The sequence below is a fragment of the Macrotis lagotis genome, chromosome 3 (genome assembly GCF_037893015.1).
Source record: "Macrotis lagotis isolate mMagLag1 chromosome 3, bilby.v1.9.chrom.fasta, whole genome shotgun sequence".
Taxonomy (NCBI): domain Eukaryota; kingdom Metazoa; phylum Chordata; class Mammalia; order Peramelemorphia; family Peramelidae; genus Macrotis; species Macrotis lagotis.
In genome coordinates, this window is record NC_133660.1 from 116,075,911 (window position 1) to 116,101,893 (window position 25,983).

Consider the following 25,983-nt stretch of genomic DNA (forward strand, 5'->3'; position numbering starts at 1 on the left):
CCTTCCCTTGTGTGAGTCAAAACATATATTAATAAAAAGCCTATAATTTTAAGCATTACTGGTCCTTGAGACTGCTTTTGGAAACACCTCCCCAAACCACAGAACAGATTGGGACAGTCCCCAAGTCTTATTGATTAGCATTTTTGTCACATACTGATGGCATTTTTACTGCATGGTCCTTTGGGGAACTACCTAGACTGCTCTGGCAGAAAAATGACATATAAATAACATTTAGTATTATTATTATTATTATTATTATTGGACTAGAGTCTCATCCTGGGAAACTCTGGGAATTTAAATGCTCAGAAATATTCATTAGCAATGTTCTACTATTCACCTTCCTCCAAGAACATAGGGGAAGAAGTGGGAGAGGGATTGTATGACGAGGAAAGACAAAAAAAAAAGGATCTATTTTAAAAATCTGTTGAACAACCTATATAAGAAAGATATATAAGGAAGTTTGTCCCCTATTTTTTAATTCTCTTGTGAGGAAGGTAAGGATGCATAGGATTCTAGTGATAAATGTTTAACAATAGCTTCTCCCAAAAAAAGGACACAACACTTTTTTAAGTTTAATCTGCATAACAACATTTTCTCCATATTCTTCCTGAGTCTAAAATAATCAACAAAATAATAACTCTAGCCCTAATTTGTAGCTTGTGGGGCTGCAATCCACAGACTGAAAATTTAACAACCAGATCTCTATAGCCAGTTCAAGTTACCTCCAGAATATCCCTGGATCATAGAGGTTATACTTATTTTTTATTTACTAACTAATCAATTTGTCAGTGATTTAGCTGAGGTCTAACAAGTAAGGAGGTTAAAAGGCACTGACCTGGGAGCTAGGTTTCTTGAGTTTGAGTCCAGACTTTACCACTAACATTGGGTTTGCACAACATACTCCACAAGGTTCCTTGGAAAGCTTTCTTTTGAAAAGCAAAGTGGTACAGTAGCAAGAGGCTATGGAATCAGAAGACCTGAGTTCACATTCCATCACTGTGGGGCCCTAAGTAAGTCACTTAACCACTTTAGGTATCAGTTTCTTTAACTGTAAAAAAATAAAAATAAAAAAACTATTTCAGCTAGTTATAGCAGTGGTGGTACTATTCTCATCCTAAGGGCATTAGAAGGTTAACGTAGCTTGGAAGATTAAAAAGGCAGTGACAGCAAATTCTTTTGGTTTACAACAATAAGATGAGATCTAGAGGAAATAGGTAGTCTCACTCTAAAAAGAGGCACCAATAAATCAAGCCCTGGATTATTTGGTTAAATTTTTATTTTCTTATATGTATGATTATAACATGTTTTCTAGACTATTACCCCACTTTGGTAATCAGGGACCTAAAGGGTAATAGCCACTTAGTGGTTCTAGGGGTAATTCTAGGGAATAGTATGGGGTCACCCTTCAAAAACTATTAAAAAAAAACTTAAAAGCCCCCATCAGTATACTTCCCACTTATAGCCCATAAATATGATGAGTTCTTAGCAGAGATATTTACTATAATAGCATATAGAAATAATAACTACAAAACATTTCACTCATAAAAATGGGATATATTCTTCCATAAATATACATAGAACCAATGGGAGGAGTGGGCATAAACAGTGGTACTGAGATTAGCAAATAGCAAATACATGGTCAAGGTAACCCACATTTGCAATACTGCAGGGCTCCAGTATCCATCCTTCCTTCCTTCCTTCCTTCCTTCCTTCCTTCCTTCCTTCCTTTCTCTCTTCCTCTTTCTTTCTTTCTTTCTTTCTTTCTTTCTTCCTTTCTTTCTTTCTTTATTTCTTTCTCTCCTTCTTTCTGTCATGTAGATCCATTTAGGTAGAGAACCTCTGCTGAGAGGATGGCTTAACTCAGTTCCCAGAGTCTGCTGCCTTCTAAGTTCAACTCTTAGCCAACAGGGCTGCTTCTCTCTCAAATTCAGAGCTGTCTCTCTCCCCTGCTTAGAAAAGCCAAACTCTTTGTAACTGTTCCCTCCCCTGGGTGAATATTTCTCTATATCCATTTTTATCTGAAGTATATGCCAATAAGTTCTCAAACCACTTGACAGAGTTTTTGCCTCTGGGTAAGTTGCTGCAAGATGCCATGGTCAACAGGGGGGGAAAATACGGAGAGAAATCTCCTCAACACCCCTTTTACAGAGGTCTCACACCAAAACAGTCTTGACTACCTACAATGAAACTACCACCCTTAGGATCTAAATATTTAAAACTCTATAAAGGCACACCTAGTTTCTGTTACTCTAATGTAAGCTTCTGTCTTAAATTCCATCAGAGAAAGGTGCTCCCAGGTCATGAAAGGATCACAGAAAAGAGTGTCTAATGTATAACTCATTAACATCTTGTGATTACTCAACTGAATTAAATGAAACTAAAATTACAAGTGACCCAAGGGGCAATAGAACAAGACATGACAGGTGTAAGTCAGCTGCCTAATAACAACAGTCATGGCTGGTTCTGTCTTCAGGGTTGGGGAACTGGTAAAAGATCAACTCTTCAGCATTGATATGTCATTTCTCCTAATCAAAAATAAACTCCTTGAGAGCAGAGGTTATTTTGATTTTGTCTGTGTATATCCAATCTGGGCATAATATCTAGCATATTCTAGGCACTTATAATAATTATTATTATTATTACTAAAAACAATAATTAGCATTTACATAGTGCTTTAAGCTTTGTAAAGTGCTTACCATGTGTTTTCTCATTTGATGACAAAATCATAGAATTAAAAATGGAAGGAACCTTAGAGATTCTCAGTCCAACTCCATTTTATAAAGGGGAAAGAAAAAAAATCTTTGAGTAAGATAGTTTAAGAACTTTCCCAAGGTCACACAATTAATAAAATACTCATTGAATGGAATGAAATGGAATTCACTTGAATTAGGAGTCTCACTAGGACTAATATAAGAGGGTTTGTACCACACTGCTCCTAAGGTCCTCAGACTCTGATTCTAAATCACATGGATTAGCAGAGCTAGAAAGGTATTTCAGAAGTCCCTACCTCAACAGAGAGACAAAACACAAATTGCCCCAAGCTGATGGATATCTTGATTTCCTAAGCTGTAAAATGTTTGTGGATGATTTTGTATTGGGTGCATTGAATCCCAGAAGTGTACTTCTTCCTCAATGAGATGTATGGTTATTCTAAATTGATCTGCCTAAGCTCCCTTGAATTCTGAAGTTCTAAGTTATGCAGGTTGGATGGCCACAATAAATTAAGTGTCCAAGAAGGGGAGACTATCAGTTTGTCTGAAGAGCAATGAGCTGACCCAGGCTAAAAACAAAGCAGATCAAAACTCCCATGATATGAACAGGAATAAGACCAAACCCATGAGCAGTCCCTATACTGCTAATCTAGAAAAGATATGGAGATCAATATTTTTTTAAAAAAATTAGCTGTCCCTAATAATCCCTTAGGAAAAACCAAGTGGATGAAGAATTTCTATTGCCTAGACTATAATATGCATTGGATGGCAACTGTTGAATTAGTTCATCATCACATAAGTACAACAGATACCAATGAACTAGATCTAGAATTGGATAGGAAGGAGAGATCTGGCTGGATCACATTTGAAGAATCAAGCTGTTCACTGCTGCAAAAGCCCATCTCTTAATATAGCCATATTCTTCTAGCAATAATACTACACTGCTGAGAATTGTGGAATGCCATAATTTCTGAAGAACTGAAAATTATAGATAACTCAAACATTGATAGAAAGTTAACCTAGAGGGTCTAAGTTAGCCTTAGCATATTACCATTGATAACTGGTGTCATAGTAGTGGCACAAAAGACATTAGGTTTACACAGACAGCTAAAAGATTGTTGCATGGGTTCATCAGTACCAAGAACAAAGGAAAGAGTTGATTTTCCTTAATATTGCACTTATGTCTATGAAATATTAAAAGAAAATCACAGAATTTAGGATCAGAACACCTGGGTTCAAATCTTGTCTCTGCCTCTTACTGTTGATCATTTACTTTACTAATGAATAAAATTAGTAAAATTGGGAAATTGTACTAGATGGCCTCTAAGGTCTCTTCATTTCTTACCTCTGATCTAATGAACCAATGGAGTATCTATGTAAAGATATGAATGAGAATTGCACATGAAAAAAGGTCGATTGGTACAATGGGAAAGAATACTGAATTTTAAGTCAGAGGACCTATGCTTAAGTGTCAGCTCTGCCATTTTATAACTGTAATCTTAGACAATTAGACAAATCACCTGATTTCTCTGGTCTCAGTATGCCTTCATCTGTAAAATAGGGTGTTTGGACTGAATGACCTTTTTTAACTCTGAATCTATGTAACTATGGATGAAAAGATGGGATTGCATTTGTACCACTGGAGGTAAAGAGTACCCATATTGATGACTTTATCTGAATATGTAAATACCATCAGCAGATTATGAATCTTCCCTTACTATGAACCAGTTCAGTTATCATTCCGCTCACACCCAGAAAGAACTCAGCTAATTGCCTCCTGCTACAGATGAAATTCATTTGATTTTTTTTGAGGACAGAGAGAACTGTCCAATCAGTCCTCTACCAAATGCAGACCCCGGCCAGGTTTCTCAATTCTGATTCAGCTTCTTATTTGAAGAAAAATAACAGATTTCTAAAAGAATAATAGCTTGAATTTAAAATGGAGCATTGATTTTGTTAAGCTTCTTAATCGAACAAAAACATCACAGACTATTACTAATAACAATACATTTAAGTAGAGTATTAAATTTTACAGAAAGTTTTCCTAATTATAGACCTGTGAAATAGGTGACACAGGTTTTACACATGAGGAAACTTGAGGTTCAGGGATGTTTAAGAGCAGGATTCAACCCCAAGACTTCTGAGGATTTCCCCGTGAATTTCACAGCCTTCCTGTAAAACTCCTCCATTGTTTTCTCACAGAGATTTATTTAAATTAGCTCTAGGCCAGTAGGAGAATTATCGTGGATTTGGGGATTTTTTTTCCCCAAAAGCATCTACTGTGAATAGAAGTGCCTACCCCCAAACATTCCTCCCTCCTCCTTTCTCCCCCAGTGTCCTTTTCCCCTCTCCTTCTCTGAATGAGATTTAAAATTAAGCTATAAGAACTAATGTAGCATCTATCTATCTGTCAGATAAAGATCAACTAAGGATAGTTAGTTCTGTGCCCCAGGCAAAGATGATAATACAGTCTGTCTTTTAAAAGCTTGATTGGAAGGATTTTATTGTCATTATAAGGACGCATTTCTTTTAAAAGTTTAGAGCTTTTTTTTTTAAATTGTGGGTTGTGTTTCACTGAGATTCATTTTCTGTAAATAGCCTAGTATATCGGAAATAGGGAGGCCTCTGAAAGTAACTGTGCCATGTCCTTCTGCAATTGTTCTTCTAGAAAACCACAACCTTTTGAGCTATTATGCCTATTAGCAATCTCTGTAGGTCATTGTTATTCCTGGAAACCACTTCCATTCCTGAACCTGGCTTAAAGAAAACAGAAGTTATACACAGAACTACCTGCTCTGTTCAGAATAAGGAGGGAGGCATGTATGATATGACCATCTGATTTGTTAAATAGGCCTTTTATAAGTTTTAAGATCAGATAATGATAGCTGGTTGTCTTAAATCTCACAATAGCCCTATTTTTCAGTTATGGAATCTGAGACCAATAGAAGATTAATTATTTGTTCAAAGTCACACCTCTAGCTGTTTAATGTATTGGGCAGATTTGAACTGAGGTATATATCTGAATTCATTAATTAATAGGAAGCTAGTGATTCAGTAGCCAGAATACTCTGAGTCAGGAAGATCTGAGTTCCAATAAATAATACTGTTTTTAAGGACGACTTTGAGCGAATAAGTCTATTTGACTATTATAAATATCCAAATTAACCATAAAGCACCTATGAAGAAAAATGCTGTGTCCAGAGAAAGAATTGATAAATAGAAGTATGTATAGAATAATTTTACATATATATATGTATATATATATACATATATATATACACCTATTTATGTCTAAATGGCAACCATCTCTAGGATAGGTGGGGGGGAAGAAAAAACTTTTTACTTGATAAATTGATTATAGATTTAAAAGGAATAGCTATAATAGATTTGAAATTTCATGTGTAATCATCTTTTTCTGGTATACTTTGTTAAGGAAATGCTTGTTTTATCCTTAAATTAAAAATAAAATAAATTTAAAAAAATAAATTAGACCTCAGAAATGTGCTAGCTATGTGACCCTGGAAAAGACATTTAGTTCTGTTTGCCTCAGTCTCCTCAATTGTGAAGTGGCAATGATAATAGTCTCCTACCTCCTGGGTTGTTGAGAGAATTGAATGAGGTAATATTTGTAAAATGCCTATCATATTGCATAGTGTATATAAAAGGTGATTGTCCTTCCCAACTAAAACACATATTCTGAGTTATTTTTAAAGCATATGACTTCCTGTTAAGATCAAAATAATTTTCCCTGTATAAGAATGCTTTGAAAAGCATCAAAGTAATTATTATTACATTCAAATTTTTATTCTATAATTTTTACTGCTTCCATCTAATAGCCATATTTTGAGTTCCAACTAATAATTGCCAGTGACCTGTATTCTCTCCTTGCTTCTTATTCCATTCTTTTTTTTTTTTTTTTTTTGGTTTGTTTTGTTTTGGTTTTTGCTGATTGAATTCTGTCTTTATTAACAAATGAAGTTTCCAAGGCCACTACACTGAGATTGGCAGGGCATAGGATGACAGGGGCTACTTGCTGTTCACACTATATACAAATGCAAGCAAGGTGGAGAATGGTGGGTAGATGAGAGAAATAGCCAGCCCCTTGCCTCCCCCCCGCATCAAGGAAGAGTATTGGAGAGTAAATGCGAGATAAGATTGGAAAGGGGAAGGAATGTTTTGGCTAGCAGCCCCCTTCCCCATTCCCTGGAGGTGAGGGGGAAATGATTGAAGTGCTTTCAGAGAGTAATGAGGAAATGGTCCCCATGAACCATTCCCCCTTTTCCCTGGAGTGACTGGTGATCCCCATTCTCTATGCCACACCCCAGGGTCTGGTACATTCATTGGGGGAGTCCGTTCCCCTGGCATGCAAAAAAAGGGGTCCTAGGACTCTGCCCTAGACAGCAGCACTAGAATGAAGGGAGGCATCCTTAAGCATTTTCCTCTTTGGTTGGGGAGAAAAAAGGGGAAAAGAGGCTGGTTCCCAAATAATTTCTGGTGGGAGAGAGCTGTACCTCTACCCAGAAGTAGGGGGTGGGGAACCATACTTATTTTTTTTTTAAGAGAACATTTTGAGAAATCAGGAAATGAGAGGTCATGTGATCACAAAAAGCTTCATGGTTCCCAGCAGGCTCCATTGAATCAAACTAAAAAAAAGCAAAATCCCAGGGAGGGTAAAGAGGGAGAAGACTGAGAAGCCAGCTTTTTGTTGTTGGGGGGTGGCAGGAGGCAGAGGTGGCTTATATATCCAGGATGAATATATATACTCCACCCACCTCTACTCAGCCTAGGGTTCCCATCACCAGTTCATGATGCAGTTAGAGTTCAGAGTCATGTAGTAAACTTGGCTGCTGCCTTCAGAACAAACTGAGGCAAAGAACACCTTGCCATTCCTTTCACACAGGAATTTGAGTTTCCATGCTCTCTTATGCATGAAGACCCCATCCAAGTGTCCCGTTTCCACAGAGCGAATCTTTTTTTTTGCTAATTAACTTTCTTAATTTATTTTTTATTCTCATTTTGTAACAAATTATTTTTTACATTAATAAAATATTCTTGTTTACAAGTAAACAAAATACCCCTCTTCCCCCATGAATATAGAGAGATTTGCTTGGGCGAAAAAAGTAAAGGGGAGAGAAAAAAATTAAAATAAAAAAAAATAATAGTAATAATTGTAGGTATGACCAGGTGGCACAATGGACGAAGCACCAGCCCTGGAGCTACGAGCACCCAAGCCCATATCCAGCCTCGTAGACCTAACAATCACCCAGCCATGTGACATGCAAGCCACCGGATCTCCACTGCCCTGCAAAAACCAAAAAGAAGAGGAAAAAAAAAGACCCAAAATAAAATAAAACAGTAATAATAGTAGGGGTGGATGGGTGGCAGACAGAGCATTGGCCCTTGAGCCAGGAGCACCTGGGTCCAAATCCAGCCCCAGACACCCAAAGATCACCCTGCTATGTGACCCCAGGCAGGCCATCCAGCCCCACTTGCCCTGCACCCTCCCCCAAATATAATAACAAAAAATGTGCTTGAGTCTTTGTTCCAACACCAACAACTCTGTCATGGGTGGATGTCATTCTTTATGATAAGTCCATCACAAAAGTTACTTCCATATTTTTCCAACGTTGCCATTGTTGATCACAACTCCCTCCTTTCTTATTTCTCCACTACCATGTACTCTATTTTCTCTCTCCTTTCACTCCAACTCTGCTGTAGGGTCGTTGACTGGCTCAGCAGACAGATCCCTGGTCCTGGGGCCAAGAAGCCCTGAGCCCCCATACCACCCCTTAGGCCCAGAATCCACCTAGCCCTATGGTCCTGGGCAGGCCTTCCAATCCCAGCCCCTTGCAAGAAGTAAGAAAGAAAATGTTTTGCATCTGACCACTCTCCCCCCATGGTCCATCCTCTCCTCCTTTATTCACATCCCCACCCCTTCCCCCTGCTTCCCCCCTCCTTCTTACTCCAGATGTCTATACCCCATTGACCATATATGCTGTTTCCTCTCCTAGCCATCTCTGATGAGAGTAAAGTTTCCCTCATTCCCCCTTGCCCCCCCATTCCATATCATTGCAATAGCTCATTGTAATAAAAAAAAATCTTATGTGAAATATCTTGGACTATTCCCCCCTCCTTTTTCTTTCTCCCATTCCATTTCCCTTTTTCTCTATTGACTCCATTTTTACACCATATTTTATCTTCGAATTCAGCTTTCTCCTGTGCTTCAACTATAAAAGCTCTCTCTACCTGCTCTATTAATTGAGAAGGTTCATATGAGTATTATCAGTGTCATTTTTCTATGCAGGAATACATGCAGTTCATCCTCATTAAGTCCCTCGTATTTCCCCCCTCTCCTCCAATCTCCATGATTCACCTGAGTCCTGTATCTGAAGATCAAACCTTCTGGTCAGCTCTGGCCATTCCAAAAGGAACATTTGAAATTCCCCTGGTTCATTGAAAGTCCATCTTTTTCCCTGGAAGAGGACATTCAGTTTTGCTGGGTAGTTCATTCTTGGCTGCATTCTAAGCTCTTTTTGCCTTCCGGTATATTATATTCCAAGCTCTATGAGCTTCCAATGTAGTTGCTGCTAACTCCTGTGTGATCCTGACTGCAGCTCCACAATATCTGAACTGTGTCCTTCTGGCTGCTTGTGATATTTTTTCTTTGACTTGGGAATTCTGGAACTTGGCTATAATATTCCTAGGGGTTGGTTTTTTGGGATCTCTTTCTCTGGGGGATCAGTGGATTCTCTCCATTTCTATTTTGCCCTCTGCTTCTAGAATATCAGGGCAATTTTCCTGTAGTAATTCTGTGAAAATGATGTCAAGGCTCTTTTCCTGATCATGACTTTCAGGTATTCCAATAATTTTTAAATTATCTTTCCTAAGTCTGTTTTCCATATCAGTTGTTTTTTCAATGAGATATTTCACATTTTCTTCTAATTTTTCATTTTTTTGGTTTTGAAGTATTGATTCCTGATTTCTGGTAAATTCATCAGTCTCCCTGAATTCTATTCTTTGTCTGAAGGATTTGTTCTCCTCAGAGAGTTTTCTTATCTCTTTTTCCATCTGGCCAATTTTGCTTTGTAAAGCATTCTTCTCCTCAATAACTTTTTGAACTGTTTTATCCATTTGACCTAAGCTGGTTTTTAGCATGCTATTTTCTCGAGCATTTTTGACTAAGCTGCTGACTTCATTTTCATGTTTTTCCTGCATCTCTCTCTCCTTTCTTTTCCCACTTTTTCTTCCAACTCCCTCATTTGATTTTCAAAGTCTTTTTTGAGCTCTGTCATAGCCTGAGCCCGATTTCTGTTTTTCTTGGAGTCTTTAGATGCAGGAGCTTGTACTTCCTCATCTTCAGACTGAGTATTTTGATCCTTCTTGGGCTCATTTGCAAAATATTTCTCAATGGTCTTCCTTTTGTTTCTCTGCTTGCTCATTTTCCCAGCCTGGACCTGGTTTGGGGGTGCTTCCTGAGCTTTTGGGACACTCCCACAAGGGTCTCAGTGTGTGGGGTTCTGTCCTCCCTCCTGGTCTCTGAATGACCATAAGCACCCCCCTCTGCCACGGGGCTGAGGTGGGGGGGGTGCCTGCTGTTCTATGGGGAGGGGGGTCTAGACTGCGATCAGGATCTGAATGTGGTCAGAGCCCCAGAGTCCTGTTCCAGGGGCAGAGGACTGAGCTCACAGTCTCTCTTCACTCCCCTCCCTCAGCTCAATGGCCTCATGCCCTGGGGGTCCTGCTTACTGGCTCCGCCTGCTTCTGTTTCAGTTCTGGGCTGCAGAAAGACCAAGCTGCTGGTTGTGTGCCCTGAGGGCTGGGCTCCACATGCTTGCTCTGGCAAAGGTCCCCCGCTGTTCCCCCATTTTGTGCCCGGTGCTCCTCGGGGTGCAGCTCAGGAGACTCCCCTACTGCTGTGAGCTGAGACTCCCAGCGCCCTGGGGCTGCCTCTGGGAGGCTGAAGTTCTTTAGCTCTGGCGGGCCACCCCTCTGGCAGGCAGCCTCTCAGATCCTGAGGAGCAGAGGCTTTCTGTTCCTTTCCGGGTTACCTTGAGTAGGAGAACTGCCTCACTGGGTCCCTTTGTGGGTTCTGTCTCTCAAAAATTTAGTTAGAGTCCTTAGCTGATGAGTTTTATCAGAGAGCTCCTAAGACTAGATCCCTTCTTGTGGCCATCTACCACAGAGCGAATCTTAATGGCCTTCTCACCCCAGGCCATAATTTGATTGGAGCAGATATAGGCCTCATCCTCTTAGCAAAGAAGCATCTCCATGCCTTCAGCATTTGGAAGAAAGATGATGGCATGAGGGGTTATCTGGCTCTGGATATGTACAGGGATGTAGATCATAGCTGTTCCCTGAGTCCACATCAACAGCATGGAAGCCAGCACTAGAGCCATAGATGACCTTGAGCTGCTGCCCTCCTCCACTGGCTGGTGAGGGAGGTCAGCAAAGGACTTGAAAGTCATGAATTTATGATAGGGCTTGGGAGCCCAAGCATACACCTCCACAGAATTCTTCAGGGCAATTACCAGGAACTTAATGCATTCATATTTCACAAGTCTGTAGTGCCCACAGCCCTCCACGTCCCCTATGGTAGTCCATCCCTGTTTCTTCTCCACCTCTGGGTAATTGTGTAGTTTCTTGTTCAGGAACCAGGACATGAAGCTTATTCCTTTTCCCTGAGATGGTGATGAGCAAGTTAAGCCCTTCCAGAACATCCATTTCCTGGAAATGTCTCCTCCCCAATAAGCCCATACACTTTTCCCTGCCCACTTCGATCCAGCAACATCAAACCATTTTCTGTGCCTACAATCAGGTTGACACCCCACAGGGCAGCACAGAAGATCTCTGAATTCAACTGTTTCTTATATTTTCGAATTTCAGGAGTGTCACTATGGGGTCGGAGCATTAGTAGGGTTCACATTGACCACAGAGCCTTTTTGAACCTCATATTGCAAGTGTTCCAGTTGTCTACCCTCTCTACCCACTAGGGCTGTAATGGGGATAGTATCCCCACTGCCTCCTGTCTGATAAATCCCTGATCCACAAACATAGTGAAGGAGCTCTTGCCAGGGGCTTTCACCAGGCCATGAGATTGGTAATCATTGCTTCCTTCTTTAGCTGAGGAGCCCTGGCCTTTGCCGCTCTCAGTAGGTGAATGGCTGGGCTGGACCACATCAGGCAGGTTAGTGTAACCATTGCTGTCATTATGTAGCAGTCCTTGCTCCTCCTCAGGAGTCCATTGGACCACCACCAGGGTTCCTCCTCCAAAAGGGGTCTGGGCCCCACACAGTTCTTCAACATCATGGACAACCATGGTGCTGATACTATCTGTGTCTCCATCACGAATTCCAGGAGTGTCTCTGCTCTCTTCAGGGGGTCACCATCTCCTTCCTCTGCTTCATCATCATCACTATTCTCCATCTCCTCACTAGATGAGGAGTAGTTCATGGCTTTCTTGGGAGGTCGGGGGGCCTCATCTGCCATTCACTCTTTCAGTAGCATGAAATCTGCAGGCTGGCCAGGCCTAGAGCGATGATCATCAGGTCTAACTTTGTTTCCTGGGGATGGAATGGGAGAGTTGCCCAGCTTGGAGGAGGCTCCTACTTGGCTGCATTCTAGTGAGCCAGCCTGTGGTAGATGGCCATGGGACTGGAGGAGGATGTCTCCATACTCCCAACTTGGCTCACTCCTTCGAAGGTTACTGGTACAGACAGGTTGTGCTGGTCAGGAACTTCCAGCTCCACTGGTATTAAGGGCAATGGCAATGGATGAGGTCCTCTAGGGCACCTTAGGAGGGGCCTCACTTTCTGTTCGATTCCAAGGTGGCAGACCTGGTGTGGGGCTAAGACCCTCAGAAGTAGGGTCTTAGTTTTGTCAAATGATGGCTCCATGAGAGGTGGGAGTAGCACTGGGTGGGGGGATGGTGGGGTCAGGATCATGAGCAGCAGGAAAGGCAGTTAAGTTTCTGGTAAGCTGATCTTGAAGGGATTTAGAAGAGGGCACAGGTGCTGCATATGGCTTCAGTAGTATCCAATGTGCAACGAGGCTCTTGTGTGGTCCTTCCTAGGGTTCCACAGGTCTTTGCATGGGTGAGGTTGGGGAAAGAGACCCAAAAGACTCAACAGGGGCTTGTGGGGGACTGGGATCTGGTCCTATGCTGTTTGGCTTAGATTTGGACAGTGGTGAGTTTTGTTGTTTGTTTATTCTTTTCCTCTCCTCTACCTCTGGGGCCTATGCTGGCTTGTCAGCAGGGTTAGCACCCCAGCTATAGTGGTATAAGGTAATGGGGTTAAGTGATTTGCCCAAGGCCACACAGCTAGGTAATTATCAAGTGTCTGAGATCGGATTTGAACTCAGGTTTTCCTGACTCCAGTGCCAGTGCTCTATCCACTGTGCCACCTAGCTGCCCCCATTCTTATTCCATTTTTTAGTCCAGTCTTAATGTCTACTTCTTGCCTACAAGAAGCTGTGACTTTAGACTACCTAGACAACCCCTTGGACCCAGAGAGTTTTTAAAGATCTAATGGAAATTGTCATATTTTCCAACCTCAGGTCTTGAAAAGGGTTCAGAGATAGCAAAACAATCATTCTAGAATAGCTTGAATGATACCAGGTACATTTCTGTAGACTACTGCTAGGCAAAATATTCATAACCTAGGATCCATGCAGCTCCAAAGAATCAGATTTCAGGGGATCTGGAACTTGGACAAGAACAACAGCAAAATGCATTTTTATTTTCACTGCTAAGTGACATTTAGCTTTTCCTTCAATTATGAACATTGTTGTTCAGCTGTTTCATTCATGTCCAACTCTTTGTGACCCCATCTGAGGTTTTCTTGGCAGAAATAATGGAGTGATTTGCCATTTCCTTCTCCAGTTTATTTTATAGATGAGGAAAGTGAGGCAAATAGGGTGAAGTGACTTACCCAGGATCATACAGCCAGTATCCAGTCTGAGGACAGATTTGAACTCATTCTTCCTAACTCCAATTCTAGCACTATCCATGTACCATCCAGTTGTCCAATTAATTAATGAAGGTAGCCAACAAATATTATTCTGAGAAGCAATCCATAGGCTTTACTAGGGTGCCCAAGGGATCAATGGTACAAAAAAGAAAGTTGATCTAAATACATTTATTACATTTACCAGCTTGAGTATTTTATACCAAAGAAATAAGTTTCTCCAAATTCTTTTCATAATTCTGCTCTTCTGACTGCCATAATCCTCTACTGATGCCTTCCTTGGATGTTTTACTATGGTACCCAAGGAGGCAAGTCTGAGCACTCAAAGGCTGGGTTGGCAGAGAATCTTTGGCAGGATATTATGAGGGTGATACCATGAACTTGTAGACAGGAGTTCTTGGATTCAGATCCTAGCCTTGTGCAATCTTAGGCAAATCACTTAACCCTCTTAGCCTCTGTTTTCTTATCTTACATTATATCTATAAAATGAAAGGACCAGATGAATTTCTAAGGTCCTTTTTACTTTTAAATCTAAGAGCTGATGGGACAAAAAGGATCTCCTCACTTATAAATGCTTATTAAAAACCAAAACCAAACAACAAACTAGAAAAACCCCTCTGAATTCATTAGGATTTTCACTCTGCCATAAATGGGCATGATCTTTGTCAATGAATCATAGCTGGAAGCAACCTTTGAGACCATCTAGCCCAATCCCTAATATGGAGGAGAAAACAAACTCATGGAGGGGGAAAGTGATTTGCCCAAGGTCTTGTAGCTTGGGAATGACCTTCACAGATAGGATTCTTTCCATCTTAACAGGCTGCCTCTACAAATGTTAGTAGTGATCCCAATGAAGTCAGAGACAGTGTTGCTTAGTGGGACTGGCTTAGGACCCTGCTTGAGAGCAAGTCTCAGCTCTGCCACTTACTAGTTGGATGACCTTTGGCAAGATACTTCTCACCTCTAGATCTCTGTAAAACCTATAAAAAGAAGCTGAATTGGATGATGTTTAACACTCCTTCCCAGCTCTAGTAATCTGCAACTTTGCAAAGGTAATGAAGATATACAGCCAAAGTACTCAGATACTTACTAGTTGTCTGACCCTGGACAAATCCCTTTAGTCCTATTTTCCTGAGTTCTTCATCTATAGAATGGGGATGCACTGGAGAAGGAAATGGCAAACCACTCCAGTATCTTTGCCGAGAAAACTCCAAATGGGATCATGAAAAGTTAGAGCCATCTGAACAATAGAAAATTATTGAAACCTCCAAAAGCTTTGAAATTGCATCTCCCTGATGAGCATATTTCTTTAGCCAATGGTACCATTAAAATTAGCAGTGTGAGAACAATGGCCCAACTAGGAGACCTCTTGGGGAATGGGTTGTTGTTGTCATACTTCAATGTCCAAGAGGAACAGGGAAGGGAAGGGAAGGGAAGGGAAGGGAAGGGAAGGGAAGGGAAGGGAAGGGAAGGGAAGGGAAGGGAAGGGAAGGGAAGGGAAGGGAAGGGAAGGGAAGGGAAGGGAAGGGAAGGGAACCTGTGATTTAAAAAAAAGCAAAAAGTAGAACCCAATAAAATGCAAAAGAATTTAGGAAGACTCCAGGTTTAAGTGTAAGAATATCATTGTACTGGGCTATCATTAAACTTGAAGATTATAAAGGAAGCCAGAAGGTCAAAGTCAAGATGAGTTTTTTTAATTGTCAAACCAGTCACTATCTAGTTGAGGGATCTCAAATAATAATTTGGTCTTTTTTAAAAAACATTTTCATCTGTAAACATGAGAGGTTTTATAATATACCTCATAGGAGAGGCTGCCAAAAGAATGCCAATTCAATAAACATTTATTAAGCACTTACTATGTATAGGTCACTGTAGGACTTTCTGGGAATAAAGACAAAAACAAAACAGTCTCTGTACCCAAGAAGCTTAGAGATCTATGGGGTGATGAATGTGTCAAGAGAAACTAGGGCAATCAGGAAAAAATGAAGTTAGCAATTCTAAGAAGTGAAGATAAGAAGGTAATGAATTCCTAGCACCAGGAACAGTCTGTCCAAGGGCATGAAGACAAGAGAGAAACGCCAAGCTCAAAGAACAATGGATAATCTGTCTAGAATATAGAATGTGAGAAGGAGAAATGTAATGTCTGAAACAGGGAGGTTGTAGTCAGATTATGTTTTAAATATCAGGCTGAAGAACTTGAATTTTATACTAGAGGCAACAGGGAACCATTGAAGTTTCTTGAGTTGAGGAGGGACATTGAGGAAGAGTATTCCACTGTTAACTATACTTCCCTTCTACCTTACATTGCTTTAAGGCATCTTCACAATGATCTTATGAGGTAGGGACTTCATGTGTCATTATCCCCATATTAGAGATTATAATTGTGACTGATATTTTATAGGCCTTTTAAGTTCGCAATGGATTCTCAGGAAGTATCTGTATCATTGTCTTCATTTAACAGATGAAGAAAGTAAATCCAGAGAAGGGGAAGTATTTGTTCATGCTTACCTAGCTAGTAAACACAAGAGCCAAGAACTGAACCTAGGACTCCAGACACCAAGGCTAGTGCTCTTTTCACTGAACCATAAGAATCCCTACAAATCCATAGGCAAAGATGGAGGCAGAAACTAGCTTGGAGCTCTCCAAGTAGCCTACCCAAGCCTGTATTGATGAAGTTGGCATACTGAGTGTGAACTATATGATGCTGCCATAGCCCTAAGGGTATAAAAGCAGGATGCAAGCAAAGAGGATCAGTTCTCAGGTGCATCCCAATTTTACTTCAGCACCACTCCTCCCTCAGGAAGATAATCCAACCTTGAAAGAGTTCCTGCCAATACAAGCTACTTTCTGCCTCATTGGCTCCCTATCCAATCTCAGTTCTCATCTGAAAACAATTTTTTCGTTCCTTCCTTATAATGATAGCTCACATTTCTATAGTGTTTTACAGATCCTAAAACCTCATCTTCACAACAACCCCGTGCTTCCAGCTCCTTAGCACATGGTTTGACATAGTCTTTATTGACTGAATGACTGATAGAGATGGTAGTTCAGGTATTATCATCATGATACTCATGTTCCAGATAAGGCAATTAAGGCACAGAGAAGTCACATGACTTGCTCAAGATCACAATACCTTGTCAATAGCAGAGCTGGAATTTTAAATCAGGTCTTTGGATTCCATTGCTCTCTCCACAGCTAGTAGGTCTACATTTCTCTCTTGCTTTTCTTCCTACAGTTGCATTGCTAAATGTTGAAGGAGCAGCTAGGTGGTACAGTGGATAGAGCATTGGTCTTGGAGTCAGGAGGACAGAAGTTGGACTCTAACCCCAGACACCTGCCACTTACTAGTTGTATGATTTTGGGTAAATCACTTAACCCTGACTGCCTGGCACCTGGGGTCATCTCCAGTTATCCTGGTTCATATCTGGCCACTGGACCCAAGTTCATATCTTGCCACTAGACTCAGGTGGCTCTGGAGGAGAAAGTGAGGTTAGTGACTTAGCACAGCACCCCCTCACTCAAATCCAATTCATAAGCTTGTCCTGGCATCACCTCCCTGATACCATGGTCTTCTTTGAGAATGAAGGACAAACATCATCAAATGTCAAAGGGGCAGTCTTAACCTAGTGGGATAAATTAAAAGTGAGGTTATAAATTTATACCATGACCTAAATCTATGACATGAACCTTCCTAAAAATTAAAAGGGAAGCTAATGGTGAACAGTAGTAGTCTTAGTATAGATTGATTGATCCATTATCTACCTAATGCAACTTGATAGGTATGGGAGGGCCTATGTGTAAATACATCCCACCACAGTCTTCTTCAGGAGCTACATTATTTACAATTCAAAGAATAGAAATTTTGTCTTTGTAGATTAAATATTGCTTTCTCAAAAGTTGCAAATACTTCCAGAACATGAATGGAGATTTAAACAAAACTTTTAGCATCTATAACAAATTCAGCTTAGGAGAGAAATGGTGGGGAAGGGGAGAAAGACCCCAGAAGATAGGGCAGCCTACATCCAGAGATTCTGACTTAATCTTCGCCTCTCAGTATAACTGATAATTCACACCTTCCGCACTTTGGAGGGAACAGTAGGAGCAGAGGATGGGGTCATGGAGATAGGGAAGATAGGGAGAAGACAGTGCCAAGGTGGCAGCCCATGTCCTGGAAGAAGAAGTGGGGTCAGCCCTACCCCCTGCACAGTGACTCACCAAGAGAGGTCCATGAAGTACTGGGTGTGAAGATGAATATGGTATAAGAAGATTGGAAAGTTAGGAGAAGTCATACTGTAGAGAAGTTAAATGTCAAACAAGATTTTTCACTTGATCCTGAAGGTAATAGAGAGCTACTGTAATTTAGTGACATGGAAAGGTTAGTAAAACCATTTTGTCATCTAAGTAGAGGATTGGAATGGAAAGAGACTTAAAACAGGGAGATCAATTAGAAGACTATTGGAATAGTTCAGATATGAAGAGATAAAGCCCTTTAAAACATTGGTTTATTGTATAGTTGTTTCAGTCAAATCTTATACTTTTTAATTCCATTTGAAGTTTTCTTGGCAAAGACCCTGGAGTGGTTTACCATTTCATTCTCCAATTCATTTTACTGATGAGGAAAACTGGGGCAAAAAGGGGAAAGTGACTTGCCTAAGATCACACAGCTAGTAAGTGTCTTGAGGCTGGATCTGAATTCAGGTCTTCCTGACTCCAAGTCCAGCACTCTATCTACTTTGTCACCTAAATGTCCTGCACCAAACTGATGGTAGGACAAATCTTAGAAATGTTGTCATGGCAAAAATGTGACTTTTTAACAGATAAGAAAACTAGCCCATAACCATACAGCTGGTAAGTACTGGAGGAGGACATCTACTAGGATAGCAAAGAAATGTCTTTGAGAAAAGAGAAGACAAGCCCCACCACCACCACCACCACCACCACCAAATGACCTGTTATAAGGAGTGGGAGAAAAATTAATTCTCTGTGAGTTTAGTCTATGGAAACCACCACTGGCACCAATGTAGAATTTGGATCAAGACCTTCAGTTTTTTTTTTTTATTTAAGGCAATGGGGTTAAGTGACTTGTCCAAGGTCACACAGCTAGGCAATTATTAAGTGTCTGAGGCCAGATTTGAACTCAAGTCCTCCTGACTCCAGGGACAGTTCTCTATCCACCACACCATCTAGCTATCCCCAAGCCCTTCAGTCTTAAAAAAAAAAAGTACTTAGCTAATGAAGGACAGAAAAGAAACCTGGGAGAAAGCCTTGTTTGATATAAAGAAGGATGTGGCACTTTCCCTCCACTTCAAACCACCAAGTCAGTTCTGAAGATAGGAGTGCAGGAAGTCCAAATCTCCTCTCCATTGGGCTTCTGCAGGAAATCAGAATCTTACTGTAAACACAGAGTAGTAATTTGACTTAAGGCTCCTTATCCCATCTCCCACACAAACTCCTTGGACTGTCCTCTGAGCCCCCTGAGCTTCTCACTCTTCTCTGAAAGTTATTTGGGATATTAGAACTGAACCTGGAAGGGACTTTAAAAGGATTTGATCTAACATAACCCAAATGCAGGGGCAGCTAGATAGCACAGTGAATAGAGTGTTTGACTTGGCATCAAGAAGACTCATATTCCTCAGTTCAAGTCTGGCACTTACTAGCTGTGTGATCCTGAGCAAGTCACTTCCTCCTTTTTGCCTCAGTTTCTTCATCTATCAAATGAACTGAAGAAGAAAAATGTTTTATTCAAGTATCTTTACCAAGAAAATCCCAAATACAGTCACAAAGAATCAGACACAACTAAAATCAGTTATCATCATCATCATCATCATCATCATCATCATCATCATCATCAAGAACAACAAGAACAACAAAGCATGGGGCTAGGGGAGGAGTACTGAACCATTCTTGTCAGAGGACCCGGGTTTGAATTTCAGTTCTTCCACCTACAAACTAAGTGACCTGCTGAGACCTTCAGCTTTCTTATATGTAAAATGACAGAGGTTGGATTTAATCACCCCTAAGGTCCTTTGAATCCTAAAATGATAATACTGAAGTGGAAGCCTCAATAATTTGGGCACAAAATGAGAAGAGAGAACTCACTGGAAAAGACACCTATTTTGGGGGAAATGGAGGCAAAAGAAAAATGGGACAGCAAAGGATGAGGTGGATAGACATAATGAGCATGACCTTGAATAGACTTTGAGTATAGAAAGGACTGGTGCTCTATGGTCCAAGGAATCATGAAAACTCAAAGAGGACTAAACAGCAGAACAACAAATGAGCTAATTATCCCTTCTTCTATCTACTCTGACCTATTTTATAGATGACAAACTTGAAGCAGAGAGAAAGGAAATAATTAGTTCATTGTTATACAGCAAACTAATGGAAGAACTAGAATTAAAACCCAGGACTTATGACACCTAATCCAGTGCTGTTTCTACTACCTAATTCCATTTAATTCCAAATAGTGATGAAGATGAAGATGATGATGATGATGATGATGATGATGATGATGATGATATAAAAGTATATGGGATGACTAATATCTCTGATGTGAGAGCTTGCCAAACCCTATTCAGGACTGTTCATCTACCTGTGGTGTCTATCTGGCACCCAATTCTCACCTGTGGTGAGAAGACACTATACTTAGGTAGCAGCCACACTCTGGGAAAACCATCTTGACAGATGAGCTAAACCAAGCTGAGGGTAACCTACAGGCCTCAGACCCTTCAATGAATTAAGGAATGTCTAACCCAAACATGTGACAACTTCCACCAGCTGAATGGGCAGTTGTGAGCAATTTATTCTGACTATTGCCTCCTCCAATCCACCTTTCCTTCCATGAGTACCACACTCTTTACCTATCCTCATATCCTCCTACTTTCCTGTAGATTAAGATAGTTTTCTATACCCAATTGAATGTGTTTATAAATCCCACTTTGAGCCAATTCAAGTGAGAGCAAGATTCAATCATTCCTCACCACTTCCTCCATCTTCCCCTCCACTTCAATAGCTTTCTTGCCTATTTTATGTGAAATAATTTACCTCCATTTTATCTCTCCCTTTCCCTTCCTCTCATTGCATTCCTTTCTCACCCCTTAATTTTATTTTTAAAGATGCTGTCCCATACCTGTATACTCTGTCTACATATATATTATTCCTAACTGACCTAATAATGAGAAAGTTCTTATGACTTATAAGAATCAACTTCCCTTATAGGACTATAAATAGTTTAACTTTATTTTGTCCCTTATGACTTCCCTTTCCTATTTACCTTTTTATTCTTCTCTTGAGTCTTGTTTTGAGAAGTCTAATTTTCTACTTAGTTATGGTCTTTTCATCAAAAATGTTTGAAAGTCCTCTATATCATTGAATATTCTTTTCCCCCCCTGAAGGATTAAGCTAAGTTTTCCTAAATAGGTAATTCTTGACTGCAGTCCTAGATTTTTTTGCCCTCCAGAATATCATATTCCAAGTCCTCCAATGCTTTAATGTAGAACCTGCTAAATCTTGTGTTATCATATCTGTGGTTCCATTTGAATTTGTTTGAATTTGTCCCCTTTGTTTGTTTTGGATTGTTTTTTGAATTGTTTGAATTTGAATTGTTTCTTTTTGGATACTTGTAAAGATATTTCACATTGTTTTCTATTTTTTCCAGTCTTTTGATTTTCTTTCATTTTATTGTTTCTTGATATGTCATAGAGTCATTAGCTTCCACTTGCTCAATTCTAATTTTCAAGGCATTATTTTCTTCAGTGAGGTTTTGTACTTCCTTTTTCATTTGGCCAATTCTGCTTTCTGAGCCATCCTTCTCCTCATTGGATTTTTTTGTCCCTTTTTTACTATTTGGCTCAGTCTGTTTCTTAAGTTATTATTTTCTCCAGTATTTTTTCTGACTCCTTTACAAACTTTTGGCTCTTTTTTTCATGAATTTTCTGTATCATTCTACTGTCTCTTCCCATTTTTTCCTCTACCTTTCTTACCTGATTTTCAAAATCCTTTTTTTTGAGCTTTTCCAGGATCTGAGACCAATTCATAATTATCTTGGAGGTTCTGACTTTTTTGTCTTCTGATTATATTTTGATCTTCTGTAGTAACTTTCTCTGCTCTTAAATTTTTTTCTATTTTTGCTCATTTTCCCAGTTTATTTCTTGACTTGCTATGTGCCTCTCCACATCCAGAGTGGAGGGTACACAGTTTCAAGGGTTTGTGCAGAGATACTTTTAGAGAACAGTAAGGTTTCAGTTTTTATAAGATGGTATTCACTTTTTTACTATTCTCTTGGCCTGTGCTCTGATCTGTGAGTAACCACAAAAATCTCTTTTCTGCCCTGGAACTCCCCTGTGACTACAAGCTCTGGGGTACTAGTGCTGCCCTTGGTCTTGGAACTAACACCGAGGTCTGAGACTCAGATCTGAGTATGGGCAAAGCAACATTAGTGTGAGCACAGAAACAACTATATTCTTCTTCAGACAATTGCCGAGACTGCTTCTCATTTATGGGTTGAGAACTCCTAAAACAGTTACTGCATTTGCTGATTCATATACTCACAATTCTGATTTGCTGTTCATTATCCTGGTTCAGCCTGCACTGAATTTCATTCCACTCTCTCCTGGTGTGTCAGACCCTTCCTACCAAACTTTTAAGTTGTTTTCAGCTGGAATAATTTCTTACAAAAGGACAAGTCCTTTTGTGGGTTCTGCCACTAGGATTTTTTAAATAGCATTATTTAAAAATCTTTGGAGGGCTTTGGTGCAGAGTTCAGGCAAGACCATGCCTTCTCTCTATTAGCTTGGCTCCTCTCCCAAACAATTTATTCCAATGGGCATTAAGATGGTAGGGCTGTGAAGCATCCTTCCTCATCTCAATCTCTTGGAATCTGAAGCTTTTTTCAAGTTTTCTGTCTTAAAAAGCTTCTGCCTATTATCTCTCGAGTTGCTAGTACCCTACCTCCATTATATTGTTTTTACTTTGAATTTTGTGCATTAGCCTGGTTCCCCCACACGCACACACAAAATATATACTGCTTGAGGACAGAGACATTATTTTTGCCTTTGTACCCTCAATTCATAGCATAGCAACCTCTTAATAATGTGTTTGATTAATTGACAGATTAGATAATCTATAAATGAGAAGAGAGCATATCAAAAATCTTCTAGGCTCTGGGTAAAACCTAGGCATATCTATATAACCTAAACTAACAGTTTCACAAGAGTTTCAAAATAACAGGAAGAGATTAATTTATTCAACAAATATTTATTGACATTTTACTATTCATAGAGCATGGTGCTAGAACCTATGGGGGATACAAGGATGAATAACACTCTCACAGAGTTTATTGGAGAGATTGCATGCATATACAAATAGCCATAATACAAGGCAGAGGTTTCTAAATGTGTAGTCACACTGAACAGTGAGGGACTAGTTGCAGATCATGAGGCACAATACTGCTGGGACAGAAATCAAACATAATGCAGAATGATTGAAGGATTGGTGTTGTTTAACCTATAGAAAACAGTTGTCATGCTATTCTATGTCTTTTCTTCAAATATGGGCATACCTCACCTGATGACATTAACTGGCATTGCCAAAGCTTAATGTTTTTTTCTTTTATTAATTTATTTTTTTATTCTCATTTTGTATAAATTTTTTTTACATTAATAAAATGTTTTCGTTTACAAGTAAACAAAATACCCCTCCTCCCACATGAATATAGATAGAATTTCTTGGGTGAAAAAAGTAAAGGGGAGAGAAAAAAATTAAAATAAAAAATAATAGTAATAATTGTAGGTATGGCCAGGTGCAGCAATGGACGAAGCACCAGCCCTGGAGCTACGAGCACCCAAGTCCATATCCAGCCTCGTAAACCCAACAATCACCTAGCCATGTGACATGCAAGCCACCCGATCCCCACTGCCCTACAAAAACCAAAAAAAAAAAAAAAAAGAAAGAAAAAAAGACCCCAAATAAAATAAAATAGTAATAATAGTAGGGGTGGATGGATGGCAGACAGAGCATTGGCCCTTGAGCCAGGAGCACCTGGGTCCAAATCCGGCCCCAGACACCCAAAGATCACCCTGCTATGTGGCCCCAGGCAGTCCATCCAGCCCCACTTGCCCTGCACCCTCCCCCAAATAATAGTAACAAAAAATGTGCTTGAGTCTTTGTTCCAACACCAACAACTCTGTTATGGGTAGATCACATTCTTTATGATAAGTCCATCACAAAAGTTACTTCCATATTTTTCCAATGTTGCCATTGCTGATCGCAACTCCCTCCTTTCTTATTTCTCCACTACCATGTACTCTTATTTTCTCTCTCCTTTCACTCTGACTCTGCTGTAGGGTCGTTGACTGGCTCAGCATACAGATCCCTGGTCCTGGGGCCAAGAAGCCCTGAGACCCCATACCACCCCTTAGGCCCAGAATCCACCTGGCCCCATGGTCCTGGTCAGGCCTTCCAATCCCAGCCCCTTGCAAGAAGTAAGAAAGAAAATGTGTTATATCTGACCAATCTCCCCCCATGGTCCATCCTCTCCTCCTTTATTCACATCCCCACCCCTTCCCCCTGCTCCCCCCCCCCCACCGTCCTTCTTACTCCAGATGTCTATACCCCATTGAGTATATTTGCTGTTTCCTCTCCTAGCCATCTCTGATGAGAGCAAAGTTTCCCTCATTCCCCCTTGCCTCCCCCCTTCCATATCATTGCAATAGCTCATTGTAATAAAAAAAAATCTTATGTGAAATATCTTGGACTATTTCCCCTCTTCTTTTTCTTTCTTCCATTCCATTTCCCTTTTTCTCTATTGACTCCATTTTTACACCATATTTTATCTTCGAATTCAGCTTTCTCCTGTGCTTCAACTATAAAAGCTCTCTCTACCTGCTCTATTAACTGAGAAGGTTCATATGAGTATTATCAGTGTCATTTTTCTATGCAGGAATACATGCAGTTCATCCTCATTAAGTCCCTCATATTTCCCCCCTCTCCTCCAATCTCCATGCTTCACCTGAGTCCTGTATCTGAAGATCAAACCTTCTATTCAGCTCTGGCCATTCTAAAAGGAACATTTGAAATTCCCCTGGTTCATTGAAAGTCCATCTTTTTCCCTGGAAGAGGACATTCAGTTTTGCTGGGTAGTTCATTCTTGGCTTGTATTCTAAGTTCTTTTGCCTTCCAGTATATTGTATTCCAAGCCCTATGAGCTTCCAATGTAGTTGCTGCTAAGTCCTGTGTGATCCTGACTGCAGCTCCACAATATTTGAACTGTGTCCTTCTGGCTGCTTGTAATATTTTCTCTTTGACTTGGGAGTTCTGGAACTTGGCTATAATATTCCTAGGGGTTGGTTTTTTGGGATCTCTTTCTCTGGGGGATCAGTGGATTCTCTCCATTTCTATTTTGCCCTCTGCTTCTAGAATATCAGGGCAATTTTCCTGTAGTAATTCTGTGAAAATGATGTCAAGGCTCTTTTCCTGATCATGACTTTCATGTATTCCAATAATTTTTAAATTATCTTTCCTAAGTCTGTTTTCCATATCAGTTGTTTTTTCAATGAGATATTTCACATTTTCTTCTAATTTTTCACTTTTTTTGTTTTGAAGTATTAATTCCTGATTTCTGGTAAATTCATCAATCTCCCTGAATTCTATTCTTTGTCTGAAGGATTTGTTCTCCTCAGAGAGTTTTCTTATCTCTTTTTCCATCTGGCAAATTTTGCTTTTTAAAGCATTCTTCTCCTCAATAACTTTTTGAACTGTTTTGTCCATTTGACCTAAGCTGGTTTTTAGCATGCTATTTTCTTGAGCATTTTTTTGGATTTCCTTGACTAAGCTGCTGACTTCATTTTCATGTTTTTCCTGCATCTCTCTCTCCTTTCTTTTCCCACTTTTTCTTCCAACTCCCTCATTTGATTTTCAAAGTCTTTTTTGAGCTCTGTCATAGCCTGAGCCTGATTTCTGTTTTTCTTGGAGTCTTTAGATGCAGGAGCTTGTGCTTCCTCATCTTCAGACTGAGTATTTTGATCCTTCTTGGGCTCATTTGCAAAATATTTCTCAATAGTCTTCCTTTTGTTTCTCTGCTTGCTCATTTTCCCAGCCTGGGCCTGGTTTGGAGGTGCTTCCTGAGCTTTTGGGGCACTCCCAGAAGGGTCTCAGTATGTGAGGCTCTATCCTCCCTCCTGGTCTGTGAATGACTATAAGCACCTCCCTCTGCCATAGGGCAGAGGTGGGGGGGAGGCCCTGCTGTTCTATGGGGGGGGCCTAGACTTCGATCAGGATCTGAATGAGGTCAGAGCCCCAGAGTCCTGTTC

The 25,983-nt window shown here is 40.3% G+C and overlaps 1 pseudogene; it reads right to left on the reverse strand.

Moving 5' to 3' along the window:
• Positions 1-7,499: 7,499 nt before the first annotated feature.
• The window catches only part of LOC141519193 (misshapen-like kinase 1 pseudogene), an 84,823-nt pseudogene continuing 66,339 nt past the window's right edge, over positions 7,500-25,983 (reverse strand).